The 7726-nt window shown below is 35.0% G+C and overlaps 1 non-coding gene across 1 annotated transcript; it reads right to left on the bottom strand.

Moving 5' to 3' along the window:
• Positions 1 to 5187: 5187 nt before the first annotated feature.
• On the bottom strand, positions 5188 to 5260 carry TRNAR-ACG (transfer RNA arginine (anticodon ACG)). The gene has a single exon. It is a non-coding gene; the product is annotated as a tRNA-Arg (tRNA).
• Positions 5261 to 7726: the final 2466 nt, after the last annotated feature.

The raw sequence follows: 7726 nt of genomic DNA, 5'->3' as shown, positions 1-7726 counted from the left end.
CCATGTCTGCTAGTAGAGTAGTAAGTTGGATTCTTACCTATGAAGCCTGTGAAATTAACACAGCTTGCCTCATTTGTTATAGGATTCTGATTCTGCATGTATTTGGCAATTTCAAGCTGGACTATGCTTGCCCAATCAACTCCTGTTACTTCATTCTTATGATCTGTCTTGCCTTTGCATTCAGGTATCTCCTCATACACATTAGCTACTATGTTTTGTTTAGCCTTGCCCTTTTTTCTGTTTTAATTCAGTAAACCATTCTGGATACCCATGTAGCTTGAAGCATGTGTCTCTGGTATGACCACTGGCATTGCAATGATCACATGTTCTGGTTTCTTTCTTCCCAAACTCCTTTTTCTTGCCTTGAAATTTATCTTTCTGAAATTGCCCCTTGACTGCCATTGCCGTATTAAAATTCTCAGCATCAACATGAATTTCCCTCTGCTTTTCTACTCTAAGTATCATAGAATAGGCCTTGTTTACACTTGGTAAGGGATCCATTAGAAGGATCTGGTTTCTGACATGGTCGTAAGTCTCATTTAATCCCATTAAAAATTGCATAAGTTTATCTTCACTATTTATTTCTTCCATTTGTTTGGCTGCACCACATTCACATACTGGCAAAGGCTTAAGACAAGCCAATTCATCCCATAATTTTTTAAGTTTAGTGAAATATACTAAAACAGATGCATTATCTTGAGTTAGAGTACTTATCTCTCTTTAAAATTTGGTATAGGAGAGGTCCATTACTTTCTCCAAATCTCTCTTTAATCTCTTCCCACAGGTTCTTAGAAGAGGTTGCATAGATGAAGGCATCCACCAATTCTTTTGAGAGTGAGTTGAGTATCCATGAGGTGACCATGCTATCTACTTTCTTCCATTTATCCAGAGTTATAGCATCTGTAGCAGGAACTTCATAGCTTCCATCTACAAAACCCAGCTTATCTTTGGCTCTCAAAGCCAGTACCATGGATCTACTCCATGACAAGTAATTTCTTCCTGTGAGAGGTGAACTTACAAGCATCATGCCCGGATGGTCAGAGTTGTGCAAATGGAAGATATCATTTCCACCATTATCGATCTGCATTCGGTGGTATTTACGATGATAACATTGCGGTAGTATTTTCTGCAGTTGGTGTTTCAGCCATGGAAAACCTTGCTGAATTGTATTTGTAACACCCCAAAATTTTAAATTTTATGAGCATTTTTGGTATTTTAATTTTATTTAAATTATAGGAATTTTTTTGAGATTTTTCGGATTTTAAAAATCGGGTTCGATTTTCCGAAAATATAAACTTTGATGATTTTTAAAAATTAATTTAAAGACCACGTGGCAAAACTAAAAATATATTTGGAGTCTATGTATTTTTTTGAGTTTTCTGGAATTTTTTCGGAATTTTTGGACCTCGTTTTCGGTCCCGAGGCAGAGTAAAAATTCAAAATTTTGTATCTTGAATCGGACCGGCCGAATCGAACCTGACCACATCGGACCGGTAGAATCGGACCGGCCTTTTCCTTTTTCTTCTTTCCTTCCCCGCGCGGGCTGACCTCTCTTCCTTCTCTCTCTCTTTTCTCTCTCCTCCTGCCCCTGCCGCCGGCCAGCCACCCCAGCCAACCGGCGCCACCCGACCTCGGCCGGTAGGCGCGCTAAGCGGACGAAACGCGGGCGAACTCCCTCCCTCGCGCGCGCGGCGTTTCGACTTCTCCGGCCAAAATCCGGCCGATCCGGCCACCAATCGGACCGGGTCTTGTGTCTAAAATCATCTACTCGACAAGAGCTTTCCATAGACACCAAGAACACCGAAATCCATCGAGCGGTTTGTCCGATTTTTGCTCGAGAAGATTTTAGCCCATTTCGACTTTTGGGCTAGATTTCTCGAAAACCGTGAATCTCACGAGAAAACCGAGGGTACCAGCACGCTCCACTAGTCGAGAGCTTTGCGACGACATAAATTTCGAATTTTTCCGACACCGTTTTCGGTGGGTCCCACGGAACTTTGCAGTGTTTTTTCGAGCATTTAATGAGCTTAGAAAATTCTGAAAAATTTATGTACTAACCCCCGTGTTATGGGCTTCGTGTAGGTATCCTCAATTCGCGGAAATTCGGCGATTGGCCAAGATGCGTGAATTTCGGCCGAATGGACCGTTCTGGAAAAGTCTCGAATTGGATCGAGGTTTTGGCTATCCCCATTGTCGGGCGTCGGCGCGTCCCGAAGTCGGAATCGGCAAAGGTAAACCCGAACCTTGCTTTTCGTAATTTTCTAGTGCTTAAATAGGATTAAAAATTCATAAAATATTCGTAGTAGCTTAGAAAATTATGATTCTTTTTGCAATAGCCTAGTAATATTGCTAAGGACCGCGGGGCAAATTTTTAGAATTTTTAGAGCTTGTTTGGGTAGTTTTTGCAAGAATGATCAATTATAAGGACTAAATTGAAATTTTACATATTGTGATGGATGATTGATTTGATGGGCCCAGGAGGGGCTGTGTGATGTGATTGAGTTGTGGATATATGGATTGTGAGTATAGAAGTGTGTTTTGAGCCCTTTTGCAGGTTGGGTAGGTCCTAAGTATAGGGGAGACTCAGGATGTTCTACGACTTAGGGCGTATTGGTCTTTTTCTTTGTTTGTATTGAGTCGATTTATTAAATGATTGTAATAAAATTGTCGGGTGAGTCGGGATGACCTTCTTCCTCCGCCGCCTCGGTAACCAAATCAAGTCTGTGAGTAAAATATTAATTTTAATTGTAATTTCACTATTATTATATGTTCAAGCATGCCCATGCATCACTTATATGCATATATTTATGTAGTTAAACTCTAGGCACGAATTATGTTGCATTGATAACTGTTAAAGTGCCATGATGTTGTTGTGGTAATTTGGAGCAGTGTGCGTGCGTTGGTGTGCGTGTGATGTGGTGTGGACTATGGACAGGACGGGTAGTCACGGCTTGAGTTCTTCGCTGGGACCCGATCCTTCGGGGGGTAGTCACGGCTTGAGTTCTTCGCTGGCACCAGGTTGGATTTAAGAGAGCTGTATAGGGGATCAGCTCCCATATATTATGATTGATGCTACAGGGTGCGTGAGTGCTCCAAATTACCTTTTTGATGTTATGATGTGAAAATGTTGTTGATGTTGCATTTCACTCCACAGGTTGCATTAGTTCTAGATAGTTATAGAGATTATGGTTAAAATTGATATTTTACTCTCTGAGTCGAACGCTCACTCCTGTTCAAAAATTTTTCCAGGCCACAGGAGGATATTTTTGAGGTTAACCTGCTTTCTCCCTCGCAGGTCGATTACTAATGTTTGTATAAACTTGTTAAATCTTAGAATTTCCGCATGTGTTAGAAATGTTTATTTGATTTGGGTCTGTAACCTAAATTATTATTTTGGACCTGTAAACTTAATATTATAGGCATGTTTGATGGATTGGATGAGGGAGCTGAGCTCCCATTTATTTTTATGCTGATGAGTATGTGGAGGGTGAGCTGAGCTCCCCAATTGAGTATTTATTGTGTTTACAGGTCGGGTGAGTCGAAAACTCCCCGTTAGAAAGTCCATTTTATGGCCGAACTCTGTCCGTTTATTTTCTTGAAATTGGGCCCAAATGGGCCTTAGAGTTGGGTTAATGAACAGTTAGGCTTACTACGGGCCTCGGGGGCTTTAGGCTGGCCCAGATCCTAGTGCCGGTCCGGCCCATAGGTTGGGTCGTGACAGTATTGAATTTTAGAGAAGAACAGTATATCAGTAGCACAGGTTGTGCTCTGATACCATGAAAAATAAACTTGACTATTCTATTGTTGAGTGAGCTGAAAAAGGGTTTATATACAATGTACAAGAATAATATAGAATTAATAAATTTCTCTATTCTACCTTGCCTAGTTTATAGGATCTAAAAACTAATTTTTACAACAAATCTGTTGGGATAAAATGCATGTAATGTTGAGCTGGAATGGAAAACAATCTAGAATAATCTATCTGCTCTATTTTTTTTTCTTTTCCTTCAGCCCATGTCCATACTTCAGCCCAACCCATTGATGGACTATCTATCAATTTATTATTCCATTATATATATGCAAATCTCATGCATAGTTTACTTAGAAATAATTTGCTAATAAGGATTTTTCGCTTGGTCTTTCTCTAAATATTTTGAGTCTCTCTATTTATCAATTAATGAGAAAGAGAAAGGGTTATAGCCTACAATTATACTCGACTCATAATGCCTCCATTGAATAAAAAAAAAAAAAAAACTTTGACATAATGTGTGGGCGTATGCATTAGGAGTTTCTATTAAGCTAAATCTGGAGATGCAATTTAAGCTGATTTCATGTTTATACAATCTGTGGGCGTATCCAAGCATTACAAGTTTCTAAGCTTGTAAATACACACATTGAAATTTATTTACACGTGGGCAAGTATTTTTTACCACGTGCTAACATTTTGAGCCCCCACTAGACATATAGAACCTTATCCTCATCAACCCTCCATATGGTCCACTAGTATCATATTGAAATTTATTTAAACGTGGGCAAGCGTTTTAGTATTTCTTACCTCTAACAACAACCCCAACTTGCATAACATTGATTTGTTATTACGTTCTTGAGGCTGCCCCAACTCTAGGGTTCTAAATGTTCTATTGATCAGCGATTCTATTGAAAAATAAATAATTCACATATTAATGAAACACAACCATCAAGAAGAACCCAGAAAGAAAATTTTCGGGATTAGAAGATTACAAATCAAATCAAAGAGAAATTTAATTTATTTGATTGAGGAAGATGACAAAACGAAGAAAAGAACCACATTTGATAAAAACAAGAAGGAAAATCGACAAAGGTAATTAATTAATATATACTATTGGATTAAAAGAGAACTTAACAGATAAATAATGCTTTCAAGATTTTCCCTTTTTTGTTTTTATTTCTATTCATGAGTAATGACAGATGAATACGAAAGGTCATTTTCAAAAGAAAGATGATTAAAAACCTTAATCTGAATGTTTGTCACAGTTTGCCTATCTTTGGGCGGGGATTAAGCCTAAAGGGATTAGCCAAGTATGCCCCCTCGACTCTCCAGTGATCAATATTTGCTTGTGCAGCTGCATTTCCAGCATTGCCTGAGAATGAAATAGTAGAGATCGAGTCGCCGGAAAACGATTAAATTAATAAAGAAAAAAGGGTGACCGACTCCGCTGGGGATCGAACCCAGAATCTCTGGTTCCGTAGACCAGCGCCTTATCCATTGGGCCACGGAGTCTTCTTATTGATGTTTGACTGCACTAATTTTTAAAAAAATTTGTCCGCATCGGCAAAAGAAATTATTAAATGAATCCAGTGTATTAATTTACCGTTTATCTAATAATTTTCCTATTTTAAGGAATAATAACATTTTTTAAATATAAGTTATACAATAAATCAAGATCCGATCTGCCACTGTAGGTAAAATAAGGAGAGTTTGATTATTTATAATAATATGCAAAGAGTTAATTAATTATACAGTGTTAATGAGGACCTTATGGAAAAATTTGGATATATATGAACACGAAAAAGAATAATGAATACGGGACAGAACATCTCCCTATCTGCAGCCTGCTGCAAAGCTGGGTACTCAAATAGAAGAACCATCAACCATCCATGGCTAGCATATATCTAAAAGCCATGACTCTATCTCCCGAACTGCAATCAAATCCATCTGTTTTTCCATACGCTTTTGATCCCACTGCCATGTCTGATTTTTTTCTTCATTTGCAAGAACTTGTTGGTTCCACGAATCCATGGATACATCGAAGCTGCTGGAGACCTCCGCGGCTGCGCTACTTCCGTCATCTCCTTCATCTTCAATATGTATGATCTGCGAATTTATAACAGGAGGTGATGATGATGAGGTTGAAGCTCTAGTTTCAAAATTGCCAGTTAGCTCTTGAACAAGCTTCTTGAAAGTGGAGGTATCAGTGATATAAACATGGGGCCTTAACACCTTTGTCAGACTCTGAAATTGGTGCTTCTGATCTTTATTCTTGGATATTTTCTTCCCCATAATATAAAATTTTTCTGGGATTTTGTATATGCTTCAGTTGAATATTGCTTGCCCCTGCATGATGAAGGATCCCAAAGAGCCTTTATATAGTACTATATTTGCAACCTGAGGGTGGAAATGGAACACAGCAAAACCTGAAATTGTTATTTTTTCTAATAGATTTTGTTGGGTGCGATTAAATTAATTAATTATTCTTGGCAATATATGAAGAACTCCATACATGTTGCTTGTAGAATTTCTGGTCAATGATACAAGTTGCTTTCAGAATGATATATATTAATTAATTAGTTCAGAATAAAATAATAATATACCAAGTTGACAGAATTGTTGCTGGTATATCCGTTTTTAGATTAAGAACACTAAAGAGAATAATCTGTGAAGTCTAAAATATTAATCATCATTCAAAAGAATTGAATAAAATAAGGTATCCGTTCCCCTACCATGATTTTGCTTTCGTTAGTAATCGTGGTCGTTGGTCAACCACAAGCGAAACCAAATCAAATCATTAGAACACTTATTGATTGATAAGTGATTATTTTAAGCTCCCGTTGTAGAAATTGTTATTAAAAAAATTATTTTTTTACATATATTAATTAGAGGATAATTTAAAATTATTTTTAATAAATTTTAATTATAATAATATTAAAATAATAAAATAATTTTTTTAATAATTTCTAAAATAATATTTTTATTTAAAAAAATAATTTTACCCTTTCAATTTTAATGGCAAACAAGCATATTATATATATATATATATATATATATATATATATATATATATATATATCACTGTAATTATTGTGAGATTTACTTTCTTTATTTTATAAAATATTTATATTTTTATAGGACTCATCATTTAACACTTGCAGCTTGTCCTGCTTATCATTTCTTTTTGAAATTAATATTTTCTTATAATCTTAAAAATTTAAACTCCAAGATTTTAACTTTTAAACCCTTATTCTACTTTAAACTTAAAATCCTAAATTCTTAAAAAAAAAAATTAAACCCTACAAATTTAAATTCTAAAAATCTAAATCCTAAAAATTTAAATTTTAAAAATTTAGACCCTAAATTCTAAAGATCTAACCCTAAATTAAATTTTAAACCTTAAAATTTAAACAATTAAATTTAAACTTAAATCTTAAAAAAATAATAGTAATATAGCTAGACAGAAGTAGGACAACCTTTTATATATATATAAAAACTGGGGTGAAATATTTAGTAAATATCATAAGAGAAATTATCATTTCTCAACATTAAGAAATTAATCATCTAAGATAGTGAAATGAAATAAAGGTAGGAATTTCTTATTTACATATTGAATTTATATCCCACTGATTTAAAAAAAATATATATATATTTATTATTTATATAATAATAAAAAAAAAAGTTAGCACACGTTTTAAAGTTCAATAAATTTTAAAAATTAAAAATTATTACTTCACAAGAAATAGTATATATAAATTTAAATCGAAGGTATGAATAGCTTTATTTCCATATCCTACTTCATAAATGAAACCCAATTCATGATATCATAATAAATAAAAAGAGAAAACCATGCAAAGTTATCCAATAATTATGTCTTATAATAAATTAAATGAATTGCTAAAAAAACTACAATTTTTTTAGAACTTGTACAATCTGTGGTATAAAATGAATCACGAATTGGATTAATTTGCTAGTTTT

This window comes from Hevea brasiliensis, chromosome 12, assembly GCF_030052815.1.
Source record: "Hevea brasiliensis isolate MT/VB/25A 57/8 chromosome 12, ASM3005281v1, whole genome shotgun sequence".
Lineage (NCBI taxonomy): Eukaryota > Viridiplantae > Streptophyta > Magnoliopsida > Malpighiales > Euphorbiaceae > Hevea > Hevea brasiliensis.
Note: the sequence above shows the minus strand (reverse complement) of the source record. Positions and strands in the feature narration are given on the sequence as shown.